The following is an 18,204-nucleotide window of genomic DNA, read 5'->3' on the forward strand; positions in this document are numbered from 1 at the left end:
CCGAATGACGTAAAATATGAATTTAAGATAGAGTGATATATATCCTTAGTGATCTAAACGAAATTCGTAGGGTTCTTTAAACCGAGAGCATGCATAAAAAGAACGCCCAAATCTGACTTCGTATGAGGAAGTTATGATATTCTAAAGTTTCGACTTAGCGGTATGCAGCCCGAATACTCAAATATGATATCGAGTGATTCTTAACCAAAACAATCTAAACGAGAGTTGAAGATCTCGTCAATAGTAGTCCAACGATAAAAAGACAGACGAAAACGGAGTTCAGATGAAGAAGTTATGAATTTCGAACGGAGTTTTCTTGTCTCGGCCTACTTAAAATAATATATAAGTAATATATTTATAATATATTAAAAATAAAGTCAAAATTAGCCAACGGAATCTAAACTAGAGTTTTAGAGCATAATATCACCTTCGCATCGATATAAAGAACATCGAAAATGGAGTTCGTGGCAAAAGTTATGAACATCGAAAACGGAGTTTTCAGGTCTTCTGACACTTCCGGGAGTCCCCCAGACGCAACTTGTGATGACGCATGCAGTGACGATCAAGCCCACGACGTGGAAAAAGGTGCCACAATGTGGCAAGGGCAAATTTTGCCCTATAAATAGATTTCAAGGGCTAGCCGTTGAGGGTTGCTATTTTCTCTCCTCTCTCCCGTTTTTCCTCAATTTACGTGCAAAAAAATATCCCGAAGCCCCGGTATCATCCCGAAGCCTGAAGATCCCGAGAAGAAAAGAGTTTCCGAGCCGAAGCTCTGCCCGCGAGGAGTCCGGTTTTTGTGAAGATCTTCCAGATCTACCGAAGAATACTACTTCTACAAGCCGTAGTGCTGTCTGATCATCTTCTGATTAAGTGAGTGTGTAGTTACATTCTTCTAACGCATAATTATGAAGTATTTTATACGAAATACATGTTATGTGTATATTTTGTTGTTATATGTGTGAATGTATATTCACTTTCTTCTATCTCATGGATATGATTTATTCTCTATGAGATATGTGTTATGTGTACGTGTCTCATCTTTTATCTAGAATGTGTTTTGAATGAACATACTATACAGGTTTTAAACTATGTATAAAAATGTATATTTTATCTACTAAAATGTTGGGTAGAACATGGGTAGATAGTTGTCTTGTGATTTTTAGACACGAGCACTAGTATATTTTAGGAAAGTTGCCTAAAATGCCTAAATGTGCTAAATGTTATATGTTGCCATATATGATATTATTAGTTCGGATCTATGGTTTGTTGCCGGCCGGATCTGGAAACCTTATGTGTGTAGGATTCTAAGCGTACGTCGACGACATTAGAACTAGCATGTAAACATTTTGGAGTGATAAGGATGATTTGAATATCTATCATGAATGAGGATCTAATTTCACCTTATTCAGTGTATAGATCAAAAATGGTGAGAACGAGGAGTGGAGGAGACTAGGCGGTTCCTTCAACAGAATCGTGAAGAACTGTCAATTCAAGTGGAAGAGCCCGAATTAAATGAAGGGCACTCGGAAGGAGGAAACTTTAGTGGATCTGTTGGTCAAGCCAACCCACCGATAGGTAGGAAAAACAACCAGGAAAGAAGGAATGATGGTATGGGATGCAAGTATAAGGATATTCTGAATTGCAAACAATCGACCTTCACTGGAAAGAAGGATCCGATTGGAGTTATGGATTGGATCTCAGAAATGGAGTTAGCCTTCATGACGTGTGGCTGCAGAGGCAAGTTGCAAACCACTTTCGCAGTACGTCAGTTTAGGGGTGGAGCTGTTCGTTGGTGGAACACTTTAGGAAAGACCCTAAGCCCTAATGAGCCACTACAACTGACATGGGCAGAGTTCTTGGTGCAGTTCAAGCGCAAGTTCTGTTCGGCCCAAAATCTGTTGGAGTTAGAGAACAAATTTCTGACATTGACCAAGGGCGCATGTCAGTTGATGAATACACAAACGCTTTCACCGATAAGATGGAGTTTGCTTTGCGTATCGTGCCAGATGAGCTGACAAAGGTTGACCGATACACCAAAGGACTTTCATGGGAGTACGCGGTGCCAGTGCGTCAGGCACCTACTCTAGAGGCAGCTATTTGGGCTGCCAAGTCTGTTGAGGACATGATCAAGGGAAGGACCGCCGACAAGGTTGAAGTTGGCGAAAAGAGAAAAATTGAAGGAACTTCAAGTTCCAATAAGAAAAGTAAATTTTCGAAGTCAAATTCGAAGAAGTTTGGAGGTAAGTGAGGCGAAGAGAAATGGTGTGATAAGTGTAAGAAAAAGCACTTTGGGAAATGTAGTGAGGATGTAACCTGCTACAAGTGCGGAAAAATTAGGCATTTTTCCATTGAGTGTCCGAACAACAAAAGGATGTGTTTTGTTTGTAATGAAGAGGGACACATTTTGAAAGACTGTCCGAAGAAGAAGGAGGCAGCTAAGCCCAACATTCCACCAAAGCCGAAGGCGAGAGCCTTTCAGATGACACTGGAAGCTGCGAAGGATGAAGCTGATGTCGCTTAAGGTACCTTTCTCGTAAACGAATTACCTGCTCAAATTTTATTTGATTCTGGAGCCAACTACTCCTTTATTTCGCATGAGTTTGGTAGAAAACTAGCCTTGCGTGTTGATAGACTAGATAATGCTTTATTAGTCGAAGTAGCTAGTTGCAAGTTTGTACCTGTTAGCCATCGTATGAAAAACATCTTAATCGACCTTAATGGGAATAAGTTTCACGAGGAATTATTACCTATCGAACTTAATGGTTTCGACATCGTGTTGGGAATGGATTGGCTTAGCGTCAATGATGCTGAAATATTGTGCAGAAAGAAGATAGTAAAAGTAAACCCGCCAGGGAAAGAGTCATTTATGGTGTACGGGGACAAACGCCGAGTAAATTCTAGAATCATTTCCCTAATGAAAGCCAGAAAGTGTTTGACCAAGGGATGTACATCATATTTAGCATTCGTGATCGATGCTAAGAAGGAAAAGAAGGTGATGGAGAGTATTCCAGTGGTATGTGATTATCCGGAAGTATTTCCCGAAGATCTTCCTAGATTACCACCTGATAGACAAGTGGAGTTCAGAATAGACTTGTTACCAGAAACCACGCTAATAGCAAAAGCACCATATCGATTAGCACCGACGGAGATGAAGGAGCTGATGATGCAACTTCAGGAGTTATTGGACAAAGGTTTCATTAGACCTAGTTCATCGCCCTGGGGAGCTCCGGTGTTATTCGTAAAGAAGAAAGACAGGAGCATGAGAATGTGCATTGATTACAGAGAGCTGAAGAAGGCAACAATAAAGAATAGATACCCATTGCCAAGGATTGATGACCTGTTTGATCAATTTCAAGGTTCGAGCTATTTCTCGAAGATCGATCTTAGGTCAGGATATCATCAGCTGAAAGTAAGAGAGCAAGATATAGAGAAGACTGCATTCAGAACACGATATGGACACTACGAGTTTTTGATTATGTCGTTTGGATTAACCAATGCTCCGGCAGCATTCATGGATATAATGAATCGGGATTGTAATCTATTCCTTGATAAATCTGTGATAGTGTTCATAGACGACATTCTGATTTATTCGAAAAGCCAAGAGGAGCATGGCAGACACTTGCGAGAAGTGTTAGAAGTTTTGAAGAAGGAGGAGTTGTATGCAAAGTTCTCCAAATGTGATTTTTGGATTCGAGAAGTCCAATTCTTGGGTCACGTGGTCAACCAGGAAGGGATAATGGTCGATCCAGCAAAGATTGAGGCTGTAATGAAGTGGGAACAACCAAAAAAGTCCCACGGAGATCCGAAGCTTTTTAGGATTAGTCGGATATTACTGAAGGTTTATCCAAGGCTTTTCTTCGATCGCTAGTCCATTAACAGCTTTGACCCACAAAGGAGCTACTTATGCTTGGGGTGATAAGCATAAAGAAGCATTCAAGAAGCTAAAGAAGAAGTTATGCGAGGCACCGATTTTATCTCTACCCAATGGAGTTGAAGACTTTGCTGTTTATAGCGATGCTTCTGGAGTTGGATTGGGTTGTGTTTTGACCCAAAGAGATAAGGTGATCGCGTATGCATCTCGACAACTGAAAGAGCATGAAAGGAACTACCCTACTCATGACTTGGAGTTGGCAACGGTAGTTTTTGCTCTGAAAATATGGAGGCATTACCTCTGTGGCACGAGGTGTAAACTTTTCACTGATCATAAGAGTCTCCAATATCTCTTTAATCAGAAAGAGTTAAATATGAGGCAACGACGCTAGCTAGAGTTACTCAAGGACAACGACTGTCAGATACTTTACCACCCCGGTAAAGCTAATGTTGTTGCTGATGCTCTCAATCGGAAAGTCAATGTTGAGAGAAAAAGGAAAAGAGCGTTGAGAAAAGAAGTTGTCTCGACAATTGTGGAGAGTATAAAGAAAGCTCAAGAAGAAGCTTCTGAAAAGAATGACCGGAATGAGGAACGTTTGGGCAAAACGTTGGTGTTTGGTACAAACGGTCATGGACTGAAGGTATTCCAAGATCGTATTTGGGTACCTAAGTCAGGAGGAATTAGAGATCTTCTGATGGAAGAAGCTCACAAAACCATGTACTCAATTCATCCTAGCAGTACTAAAATGTATAGGGACCTGAAACCCTACTATTGGTGGCCAATGATGAAGCTTGATGTTGCAAAGTATATGGTCGAGTGTGTGATTTGTGCGAGAGTCAAGACACAACATCAAAAACCATATGGGAGTTTAGAACCTTTACCTATGCCTATGGGTAAATGGGAAGACATTGCCATGGATTTTGTCACTAAACTACCCCGAACAAAGAATGGTCACGACATGATTTGGGTGGTCGTTGATCGATTCACTAAGAGTGCGCATTTCATAGCAGCCAAGGAGAAATGGTCTATGGATAAGCTTGTGAATTCTTATGTGAAGGAAATTGTGAGGCTTCACGGTGTCCCATTAATGATTGTGTCAGATCGTGACAGCCATTTCACCTCAAGGTTTTGGAAAAGTCTATAGGAGGAAATGGGTACCAAGTTGTGTTTAAGTACAGCTTACCATCCACAGACTGATGGTCAGAGCGAAAGAACGATACAAACACTTGAAGATATGCTAAGAGCATGTACCCTAGAATTCCTAGGTAGTTGGGATGAACATTTACCTTTGGTAGAATTTTCCTACAATAATAGTTTCCACTCGAGCATAAAGATGGCACCTTATCAAGCTTTGTAAGAACAGAAGTGTCGTACGCCGTCTTATTGGCTTGAGGATAGAGAAAAGCAGTTTATGGGACCCGAGATGGTCCATCAGACTACTGAGAAGTTGAAAGTGATCAGGGAAATAATTTTAGCAGCTCAAGATCATCAAAAGAGCTATGTTGACAAGAAGCGAAGGCCAATGACCTTCGAAGTTGGAGATTCGGTTTTGCTTAAAGTCTCACCGTGGAAGGGACTTATAAGATTTGGTAAAAGGGGAAAGTTAAGTCCATGGTTTATTGGACCGTTTAAAGTTCTTCATAGGGTTGGGAACCAAGCTTACAAGCTCGAATTACCCGAAGAACTGAATGGAATTCATAACACTTTCCATATGTGTTATTTGAGGAAGTTCACGGGAGAAGTTCCCAATATAATTCCAATTTCTGAATTGAGAATTGATGAAAACAAAAGGTTAATTGAAGAACCTGAGGCAATTGTTGACCGAAAGACTAAGAAGCTTCGACGCAAGATGGTCGATTTAGTGCTTGTCCGTTGGAAACATTCGAATGGGCCAAATCTCACATGGGAAACGGAGAGTGACATGTTGAGTCGCTATCCGCATTTGTTTGTTGATGTGTGATTCCTGGGACGGGATCATCCTAAGGGGGAGAGAATTGTAACACCCGCGTTTCCAGGCTAGGCATTATTGTTGATGTAATAGTCTTGGTTAACCTTTTTAATTCTTTTGAAGTATTAATGATGAAATATTTGAGTATTATGTGTTTTATGCTTAGTTGTGTGGCTTAATTGAATTAAGAATAAAATAAGCGTCAAAATTAAAGTGTGAGATAAGCCCGATATTTTTACATAAAGTTATAGTAGTCAAAACCAGGATTCCGGAGATATAAGGAATGCTGAAATCTGAGTTATAACGAAGAAGTTATGACATGTCGAAGTTTCGCGACAGAACCGACACGACGCCGAATGACATAAAATATGAATTTAAGATAGAGTGATATATAGCCTTAGTGATCTAAACGAAAGTCGTAGGGTTCATTAAACCGAGAGTGTGCATAAAAAGAACGCCCAAATCTGACTTCATATGAGGAAGTTATGATTTTCCGAAGTTTCGACTTAGCGGTATGCAGTCCGAATACTCAAATAAGAGATCGAGTGATTCTTAACCGAAACAATCAAAACGAGAGTCGAAGATCTCTTCAATAGTAGTCCAACGATAAAAAGACAGACGAAAACGGAGTTCAGATGAAGGAGTTATCAATTTCGAACGGAGTTTTCCTGTCCCGGCCTACTTAAAATAATATATAAGTAATATATTTATAATATATTAAAAATAAATTCAAAATTTGCCAACAAAGTCTAAACGAGAGTTGTAGAGCATAATCTCACCTTCGCGTCGATATAAAGAACGTCAAAAACGGAGTTCGTATGCAAAAGTTATGAATATCAGAAGTTCGGGGTGCGAACCCCAAAGCTGTGTCAGAGACCACGACGTGGCAAGCAGTGCCACGACGCGGCAGGTCTTCTGACACCTCCGGGAGTCCCCTAGACGCAACTTGTGATGACACATGCAGTGACGATCAAGCCCACGACGTGGAAAAAGGTGCCACGACGTGGCAATGGCAGATTTTGCCCTATAAATAGATTTGAAGGGCCAGCCGTTTAGGGATGCTATTTTCTCTCTTCTCTTTCCCGTTTTACCTCGATTTACGTGCAAAAAATATCCCGAAGCCCCGGTATCATCCCGAGACCCGAAACCCGAAGATCCCGAGAAGAAAAGAGTTTCCGAGCTGAAGCTCTGCCCGCGAGGAGTCCGATTTTTGTGAAGATCTTCCAGATCTACCGAAGAATACTACTTCTACAAGCCGTAGTGCTGTCTGATCATCTTCTGATCAAGTGAGTGTGTAGTTACTTTCTTCTAACATATAATTATGAAGTATTTTATACGAAATACGTGTTATGTGTATACTTTGTTGTTATATATGTGAATGTATATTCACTTTCTTCTATCTCATGGATATGATTTATTCTCTATGAGATAAGTGTTATGTGTATGTGTCTCATCTTTTATCTGGAATGTGTTTTGAATGAACATACTATACAGGTTTTAAACTGTGTATAAAAATGTATATTTTATCTACTAAAATGTTGGGTAGAACATGGGTAGATAGTTGTCTTGTGATAAAAAGATGAGAGGCCTCGATGTTTTTGATTTAGTCATCTAGCGGAGTTTAGATGACGACCACAGACTTTTCTAGACAGTCCTGTGGAACGCTAGCAGGCTCGCCACCTGTAGGTGTTAATGAACTTGGGTGTTCATTGGTTGTGCTCCATCCCCCTCATGGTTGCCTTATTTGACTTATATTGCTGAGGAACCCCCGAAGCATGTGGTGTCGCCCCGATGAAATATTCTTAGACTAGGTCCCTTATGTTAGTTGTCTTAGGGACGTAAAGTGAGAATAACGGGAATGTGTAATTGGGTTATTGTTGGTTGGTGGAATTAACTATAATTATTTATTGTGGGTTGAAAACCCTATATGCTCACCAGGCTCCCAAGCCTAACCCACTCAGTTTCCTTGTATTACAGGTAGTGGCGCCAGAGCATAAGTTGGATGATTTGTCAAGTTATATTTGGATTATAGACCTGTTGTTGTAAATAACTGTTGTAAGGTCTGTATTGAAATGTTTATGCTTTTGGTCTGTTTATCGGAACATGACATCCCGAGTATTGTAATATAATGAAAAATACATTTCTTTAAGAAATGCTTTGGTAAATCTTATTTTATCATATTTTGTTTTGGGAACGAATTCCACAACTCTTTAAATCAAAGGATTACTCTGAAATCATTTTAAAAGCGTAAATTAAACCGGTCTTTTTTGGCCGTGATTTTGGGGATGTCACAACTTTCACATAGTAGAGATACTTTCGACTCTTTAACCACCTCATGACTTTTCTCCATCATATTTCATTTCATACTTGTAACCCTTGAAACTCTCAGAATTTACCACTGAAGTTTATGGTTACCCAACATCTGTGTTAATGATCTTAGTTTCGTTTCACCACGTGCTAAGTGAAACCCAAAATCCAACACATACAATGAATTGACGGTGAACAATCAAACGTTCTAGTATTCACCAAAGTATTAATGAAATCTCTTTTTACTTTTGAGCGATCTTTATGAAATTGTCTAACACCAAGACATGTCTACCCAAAAGATCCAGTTTATTTTTGTTTATGAGATTTCTACAACATCACCAAGTCACTAAAAAATGATCAAACCTACTTGTTTTACAGGCCACATTGGTCTCACAAGTACTTTATCCCACTTTCGATCTTATATTAAGCTCCGGAGTATGGTTGATGTGAATCACCCTAATAATCTTATATTTAAAAGATGCCTTTCAATGTCTCTTAATAAGCATTTGATCGTATTTTAACGGGAAACCACACAGACACTTCTAAGTCTCTCTTGACTTTGAAGGAAGATTTTCGTGCCCGGGATCCATTGTTTAGTGTCTTAATTGACATCACTTAAATCCCACAAATAATTTGCTTTATTTCTTTTTCTTTGGCACACTCTTGCACGAAGATCTTTATAATTTTCCACAAGTCTTCATTGTTGTACTAATGGCTATTTCTCAGATATACAGTTCGGTTCGATATGTTGTGATGGTACACTATGATGGGAGCGAAGGTTATTTAATATGAAGCGAAAGGGTAACGCAACATTTCAAAGGGAACTTGAATCGTCTCAAAATCAAAGAGAAGGTGAAAGGATAAGATATTAAAAGGGCGCGTGAATTTGAACCGTTTCCTTTTCTCACGCTGCCTGGCACGATTGACACACTTTTCGGGGTAGCAGTTGTCAAATCGCACTTTTTCAGGCGTCACGTCAGAGGATTGTACAATCATCACTCCGGATTTTTCTCTCTCATGGTAATCGTATAAAGAGGTTTCTCACCTTACTTTTACACCCTTACCACTTACAAAAATCCTCTCGAGCATTAAATGGCGATTTCTCTCTACTGTTCATCTTCTTCTCTTCAAGCTTCATCAATGGCAGACTCCTCATCAGTTCATGAACAAAGCGCACAACCCTCGCTTCTCACCATCAAGCCAAATCAAAACCTGATCATCGAACTCTCTCCTTTCCAATATGATCCTTACATGCTTCAAGTGGTTGAATGCCTCAAATATTCACCACTTGTGGTTGCTCTAACCAAGGTTGAATCTGTCCCGATGTCACTCCTTTCTCAAGTCTATTCAACGGCGGTATACAATAAAGCCAAGGAGAGGATTTTCTTTGAGATATTCAATCAAAAGATGTAGATTTCAAAGGCTAGGTTTTGTTTGTTGCTAAGGTTAATCATCGACGACTGCATGATCAACCCAGATTCTATCACCACGACTCACCTATTTACCATGTTTTATGATATGGGGTACACCAAAGTTCTTACCATAGTGACGAAATTCAAGAAGTCATGCCCTCCTCCACAATTGAATGGTCTATTCACTCTTCTCTTCAAGGGTTTATCGGAGAGGGTTCCAGGGTCCAATTGGGCAAGAAAAGCATTCATGGATCTACTCTATAGTCTGTACTATGGAGTCAACATGGATTATGGGACTATTCTCTAGACTCAACTGGTACAAAGCCTCAACTCAGCTTCTCATTATTCTAAAATTTCATGTGGTGGGTTTTGGACCTTAGTTACACAGTGTGCAATGGAGAAATTCCACATTCCAACAATGGAAGACTCGTTGATGTCCTTGATCACTACTTTTCAGAAGATAAAAATTATTGTGTCTAATGCAACCAAGTTTCAGTTCATTGGCTCAGTTCCTGAATCTATGTGCAAGTGTGTTTCTGGGGAAAGAAAACTCATGAATGAATACAAGAAGCTTCCTCCTACAGGACTGAGGCAGCTCACCCCTGAAATGCAAAGCTCACTGGATGATGCTGATAAACCAGTGAAACGAGGGAAGAAGGTTGAACGAAAAAATGAGAAGGAAGGACCATCATCTAAAGTTTCTACGTCCAAAAAGCGAAAGTTTGAACAAGCAGCTCCTTCCACTCCTAAGAAGTGAAAGATCAAGAAGAAGGCACACAGGCCAAAGGCTCCCTCTTCAAGTGATTCAGAATATGTTCCCTCTTACCAACAACCCGAACTCGAATCAAGTGATAATGAAGAGTCTCAACATGAGAGTTCGCTCCGAGGTAATTCGCCTCCTCCTTCACCGGCTCATCAAGGTAACTGAACCTCACCTCCTCCCTCTCCTACTCAATCTTTTCCTATCACCATTGCTCCATGCCCTCCTCCCATCTCTTCTTCAACTACATCTTCTATACCAATCCCAACCCCCTTATTCACCGAAGTTACCATAACCACCACTTCTATAACCGAACCTCAAGTTCGTGTCAACGTATCTGATACGGGGACACCTACTTCAAGAACCGAAACCCCCATTACCTCTAAACCTCTATCTCCACCTCCCTCACATGAATCTAACACCGTTCTTTATGGAGCGAATATGGAGTTTGATTCCTTTTATTATAGCGCCTACAGAGTTCAAAGCGATGATGATGATGATGCTCCTGTAACAAAGCGACATTTAAGGGATCTCAATGACAAGCTTGACAAGTAGCTTTCTTCTTCCTCTTCCACTCCAAGCGAGACTTACTTTGAGGCTGCTATCAAGGCTATGTTGGCAACTTTTGTCAAGGACCATAACTCCTCTATTTCCAATGCTGCCAAAGCCATTGAAACTTCCACCTCCTCATGCCTAAAAGCAACAATAGTTGTTGAAGAATCAACAAAAGTTCCAAGAAAACGACCAAAAATGTCAAAAAAACTAATTTCTGATGCTAATGTTTTTCTAGATTCTCTTCAGGCTGCTGCTCAAAACAACGCTCAAACTGTGAATGCCTCTGTTGACAATCTCACCAAATCGATTCAAGATGAGAAGAAGCACTTTGACGAAGCACACTAGAGTCTCAAGTCAGACAACACCGAGCTTCAAACAGCAATCCATGCTCGTCTTGATAAACTCCAGGCTGATCTTGCCTTGGAATACAAAGTCATGGATGAACTCACCCTCAAAACCACGAAGGTTAATACTCAGACCTTGAAGCTCAATCAGGCGCTCAAAGAAATTTATGATCTCAAGTCTAAGCGATTGGTTATCAAAATATGCATTGTTGATGTGCACTCTCTTCTCTCAAATCTCTTGGAAGCACACGATTCGGTCCTTACTACCACCGTTTGATGGCACTTGGCTGAGACGCTAAGACCAGCTCTTGACATGTTGAGTCGTATTGAAGGTGTTCCATAGACTGTTTTCCCTCCGAAACAAGGAAGAGATGCAAGTCAGGGTTAACCACAACAACCTCCAACAATCAAACCTACTTTGCAACCGAAAGTGCCCACTGAACCGAAGGATAATGAAGATTCGAGTTCTAGTGTGAAGGACAAAGGCAAAAAGTTAATCGATTATAATGATGAGAAAGAAACCAAAGAAAACCCTCTCAAAAGAAATCAAAATGACAGAGACCTTGAAGAAAAGCTTCGCAAACCAAAAGAAGAAGTAGAGAGGGAAAGAAAACGAAAAGAGGCTCACGACACATTGGAGAGTAGAAAAACTCTTCTTCCTTTGTGGACGTTGGAGAATATTTTAAAAGAAGCAATCGTGTCTTTCAGCACTCATTGGCTCGAACCGATCATCTCGTTTGATCGTGAGAATTCAAAAGACTCTCAGTTCAACATGACGATCACCCGAAAGGCGTTTGTATTTCACTGCTTTGAGCCAACCGTTGTTGTCCCCTCTCCTGACCCGAAGGTTGATCGAGAACTAATTGATTACTATCTCGCTTTCTCTCAACCATAATACTAGACTTAGAGCGCTCAAAAGATCACAACAGTCAAGGTATTGAAACAAACTTCAGCATGGAAGTTTATAAATGTGAAGTTTAAGGTGACTTGAGGCTCAGACAGCTCGGTTCATATGATCTCTCTCGCTGATTTCCCAAACTTAAACCTTCATGACTGGATCCTCCTAAACAACATTTTGCTGACTGATCAACAACAATACAAGCCTATCATCGATCACATCAAGCGAATGTTGGTGTGTTACATTCTTGAAGTTGCCAAGATCGATCAAGAGATCACCTCTGCCTTAAGGAAGAAGCCTACAATCAACCTAATTGGGAAGGCAAGCGATGTTAACGTGATGCCGAAGGGTAAGATTGACCTGAAGTATCACACTATCATATTCACTAGAGCTGAAGGCCAAAAGTGCTTGTTCGCTCTTGAATACAAACACCTGTTCTCCACTTCTTGTCTGAAGCACATTCTTGACATCATTTACAGGTGTAATCTAAACAATGAATCTGATAAGAATATTTTTTCGGATATGCTTCAGTGGTACATTGACTTTTGTCAAACTCTTCTCGCCATCATAACGATTATGTTTAAGACTGTGAAGAAATCTGCCCTTACTCAACCGAAATGATCTCTCGCCTCAATTGACACAAAGAGGGAGATTATTGAGTCTAGGAGTGGTGTCATTGAGCTTTATAGCTTAGTCCAATACTGTCATGGTTTGGACCTATCCATCCGTGTTCTTGATATTAGGGTTTAGTATTTATGGTGCATGCATGCATCGTCTTTAGTATGCTTCACAATTATTATTTTTTTTATTGTATTGTAACCCTAGCACACCTCTACAGTAGAATTTCTTTGTCGAGCTCTTCTGAGGTGTTGCAGTTTTAATCATTCAACACTTGTTTGATTCATCGTGTCTTCATACCTTCGTTTACTTTATGATTACTTGTTAAGAATCTAAATGATCTTAAAAGAGTTTTCAACTCATCAATGTTATATGATATGACTATGAGAACTGCATGCTAGACTAGGGCTAAGGATGTAGAGAGGATGCCTTGTATGCCTGTTATGTGATTATGAGAACTGCATGCTAGATTAGGGTTAAGGATCTAGGAAGGACGCCTTATATACCTATTGTATAAGCTTATTGAGCTATATGCTAGGGCTGGTTAGTCAGCAGTATGATAGCCTGATTAGGTTATGTTTGGTTGTGGTTACTCAATGCCTGAATGCTACTTGCTTTGTGCTTGTAGGGGTTCTAGCTAGCTTTAACGAACTAGTAAGCAAATACATAATAGTATTCGCAAGCTAGTTAAGGAAGGGTGGTAGGGACTCCTTGTGCAGCTGATGGCAGAGAGTAGCTCGCAGAGTGCCCAAGGATAAGCCTATGATGAGATTAGCTTGGAAAGCAGTATTAGTATAAGGGACATGGTGAAGTCGAAGCCATTTCTAAAGAAAGTACGGATACATGTGGAAGGTAGTATGGGCCTGTACTACTGGAAGCAGAGGATCTATACTCGTATCAAGGAGGGCTAAGAAAGAACCAGGGAACTTGGAGAGTGTGTGAGACCTATCGAGAGTATGTATGACCCTGACGTTTATGTGTTTTATTTCAGTATGGCGATTACACGACATGGAGCAGGAGGTTCAGGGTCTGGATCAGGATCAGGATCATGCTCAGGTGCGGGATCTGAGCAGGTTGATGATGGGCTACACGATTTCATTGCGTTTGAGATCACGAGACGTATCCTTGAAGCGACCCTGATCATTTTCAGGTTGATCAAGGAGGGGATTATTGAGCTGATGGAGGATCGTCTCCGGACATTCAAGAGTGACTTGACGTCCAACCAGTCGGGTATGTGTACACTTTCCTTCAAGGACTTCAGGGGGAGTGGTGCACCAGACTTTCATGGGGCAAAGGACCTCAATGCTTCCAGGAGATGGATCGCAGACATAGGGGTCGAAGGTCTGCTTTGCTTTGGGATGTTTGAGAGACAGAGTTAGGGATTGGTGGGAGCCGGTTGGTGATTCACCAGGAGCCCCAACCATTGAGGCCATGACTTGGTCGGATTTTGTGACCAGTTTCAGGGCTGAGTTTGCGCCAGGTGTGGAGCTTCAGCAGTTGGCCAGGGGGTTTCTTGATATGAGATAGACTACGAAGATAGTGGTGGAGATCACCACTAAATTCCGAGAGAGGGCCTTATTGGTACCTCAGTATGCGGGGGATGAGGAGATTCAGAAGACTCGCTATCATGACATATTGAGGGCTGACATTTGAGAGCATGTCAGCTACTCAGCCTGCCCGACCCTAGAATCCATGATTGCCAGGGCGAGGGTGTGACATCCCCATTTTCACAGCCAGAAAAGACCAATTTTGTTTATGCTTTGTTTAAAAATCAGAGTAACATTTTAAATAAAAGTGTTGCGGAATTTGTCCCAAAACAAAATATGATAAAGATTTATCAAAAGCATTTCCATAGAAATGTATTTCATTAAAAAGACTCGGGATGTCATGTTCGATACTAATCATAAGCATAAACAATACAGCATAGGCCTTACTACATTATTTTGTATTTACAAGCCTAAAATCCCTTAATCTCTCATCCTAAGACATCACATCTATGCTCATGCGCCACTACTTGTAATACAAGATATTGATTGGGTCAGGCCTGGGAGCCTGGTGAGCACATAGGGTTTTCAACCCACAATAAATAAGTTTATTAACTTTATCAAACCAAACAAACCCGATTACCCGTTCCCATTATCCTCACTTTACGTCCCTAAAACATCTAACACAAGGGACCTAGTCTAAGGACTTTCATCGGGATGGACACTACTGCTAAGGGGATTCCTCAGCAATAAATGTCCTTAAGGCAACCATGTGGGGGATGGAGTACACCTGGTGAGAACACAGTTCAAATAAACACACCGTTCAAATAAACACCTACAGGTTGCGAGCTTGCTAGTGTTCCACTGGACTATCTAGAATAGTCCGTAGTTGTCATCTATATTCCGCTAGATGACTGGATCATCAACAACATCTATAACGAGGCCTCTCGTCATTTTATTTTGTCACACAGAAACTATTACATCTACCCATGTTTTACCCAACACATTTTGTAGATATAAAATACGTATACAGTTTAAAGCATTTAAAACATCTATAAAATTGTTCATCCAGCATAGATAGCAAGTATACAGAAAATATGCACACACAGCACGTAATTTATATAAATACTTCATATCTATGTGTAAGCTGAAAGTAACTATGCACTCTCCTGAAAGGTGGTGACTGTTGGGTTTTGAGCAATCTAACACTTCCTAAGTGTGCATGTAACCCTAATAAACCTTGGATCTATGTTTGTCTAAATACATGCAAAATAATAATTTTTCCAAGGTTCATAACCTATCTAACATGGCATGGGGTACTTTTAAACATAAAAGAATTAGATGAGATTACATACCTGTTGATGATGAGTTTGATTCCTAAGGAGTTTGAGGGCCAAGCACCAATAGTGTGAATGCCTCAAATGGAATCACAAATCACCACAAACTCTTGGAAAACTTTGAGAGAGTGTATACACACTTATAAAATTGGTCACACACAAACACACACACTAGTCACACTAGTGGCCATTTCATGCAACATAAGCATGCTTATATAGTGTACATGATTAGGGTGAAACCCTAATAACCCATGACCTTTCCTTTTCCAAGGATCCATGGGTTAAAAGCTCCATGGATCATCCATGGACTTCCATATAAGCCTAGCCCATTAACAAATGAGTGTTAGCCCACACCATACAAAACAATAGCCCATAATCTACTTAGTCTTCCTTTTAATCTCTAAATTAATTCATAATTAATTTAAGACTAAGACTAATTAAATAACATGACTTCATATTAATATATTATAACTTATAATATATTAATAAACATATGTGTATAACTCTCATAAAATTATCCATAAATAGTTTGGATGAAATGCAACCCAAATGGACCATGTCGGGTCGGGTCAAGTATATATACCAAATAAGTTATGGACTTAGACACCTTATCCAACAGACTCTCACTTGGATAAGTCTAATAACTATATTTGCGTATGTTACTTCAGGAACCAACCAGCAATCGTAGCTCTCGAAAACTCTGTTGAACTATGAAGCGCCATTTTAGATAAGTGATCATATAATCCTCTATTCTCATGATATCAGCCGGACAAATACATGGAACAACGTCGTACTTATTGTCCAGCAGTTTGTTTCCCGATTTCCGATTTGTTTGACAAAGAACTTAATCGAACACATCAATTTTAGTTCTGACCGGCCGGTACATAGGTCACAACAAAATCATCGAGGGGCCCAGATATCGCTTCTATTTCTAGAAGGAACAAATAAACTTCGACTTATATTCTTGTTCTACTACTTGTTGAATTGTACACAAAGGCACGTTTTATAACATCAAGTTACTGATGTGTTTACGTGCAATCAATGCACAACCAACTCATAGGTAACAACTCATATCTCTAGGTTTGAAGATTTATGTGATATTACCGTCTCACGATCACTCGAGATAAATTCCATGAAGTGATACAAGTGAGTGTGGGTTTATTCCAATACTCATAACTTATGAGCACTCATGAATGTTGTAGCAACCATTGCTATGACTAAACCCATTTAGCCATCTACAAACTCGATTCATGACAGTCTTGATTCATACCTACTTTCAACATATGAACGACTGTGGAGTGTTTAAATAACTTAGTCATTCGGAAAGTATAACCTAGCTATTTTGGAAGTCAAAACATGCAAAGTGAAACACAATAATAATCGAATCCAATATGATCTCAGAACCCTTTTGAATATAAATAGAACCACCTTTTATTTATCACCATATTGATTACACATTATTCATTGTATAATGTTTCAAACAATCAACTTAAGACTTGAATAAAAACAACAGTCATCCCATGCTCCTAGCATGTACACTTTGTTTTTCTAAACAATAGTTATGCCATACTCCAAGTATGCACACTATGTTTGTCTATGATCCTTACATTGTGATGTGGATCAATTGAACATGATTCCAATGACAGTCATTTCGCAATCCCAAATCCTTATTGTAAATGTGAGAATCCCCGATTCCTATCATTTACCAAAAAAAAAAACTGTTTGATTTTAAACTTTTATGCAATGTTCCTCTTGTAATGATTATGCACAAAGTCACCAAAACCTTGTCACCAGTCATTACAGAGTATTCCATAGAAGGTCAACTTCTATGGAACGGAAGTCTCATATTCAAAGTACATTGCTTTGAACATCCTTCTTGCATTAAGGTTTTCTAATCTTAAATAGATTGTATAACTTCCACCTATGGAGACATTTCCTTAGTCCCATTTTGACTATCACTTCCGAACAAGAGTTACTTCATACTTCCAACTTTCCCTGAGCAACCAATCTTTGGCGAACCTCAGATTTTTCCTCGACAATTGCTTAATCACTTTAGTCATATCCAGTTCTAGACTTTTCCCTTCTCAATGCCTTAAGCATTTGGAAAATTTAGAAAAGATGAATATTATAGCACATGCAATCGATCCTATATCTGAAGCATATGGGACACGATTCATGATGTTTGACATAAAGACATGATACTAGACCAGTCTTTTGCTACAATATTTTTATTTGCCATGTTTTCAAAATTTAACTATGAAGAGGGATGCCGTAATCATAATCAAATTTTGAAAACTCAATATATATAGAATTTCTTCAAGTTGAACCATTCCAACATAAAATTCATATATATATATATATATATATATATATATATATATATATATATATATATATATATATATATATATATATATATTGTGACAACCCGATATTTCAACTCTTTGTAATGACCAAAAAGGGTCAAGTATTGTAACCACTTTTGAGTAATAAAATTTACTTTCATAATAAAATGTACAAATAGTTCAATTTAATTTCCTTCTATGTTTAAATGTCTTTGAACCATGATCGTACGTGAAAAGAACGCCCAAATCCGACTTCATATAGCGAAGTTATGATTTTTCCAAGTTCGGCTTAGCAACAAACAGCTAAAAACTCGAATCGGAGATC

This window comes from Lactuca sativa, chromosome 6 (genome assembly GCF_002870075.4).
Source record: "Lactuca sativa cultivar Salinas chromosome 6, Lsat_Salinas_v11, whole genome shotgun sequence".
In the NCBI taxonomy this organism is placed as follows: Eukaryota; Viridiplantae; Streptophyta; class Magnoliopsida; order Asterales; family Asteraceae; genus Lactuca; species Lactuca sativa.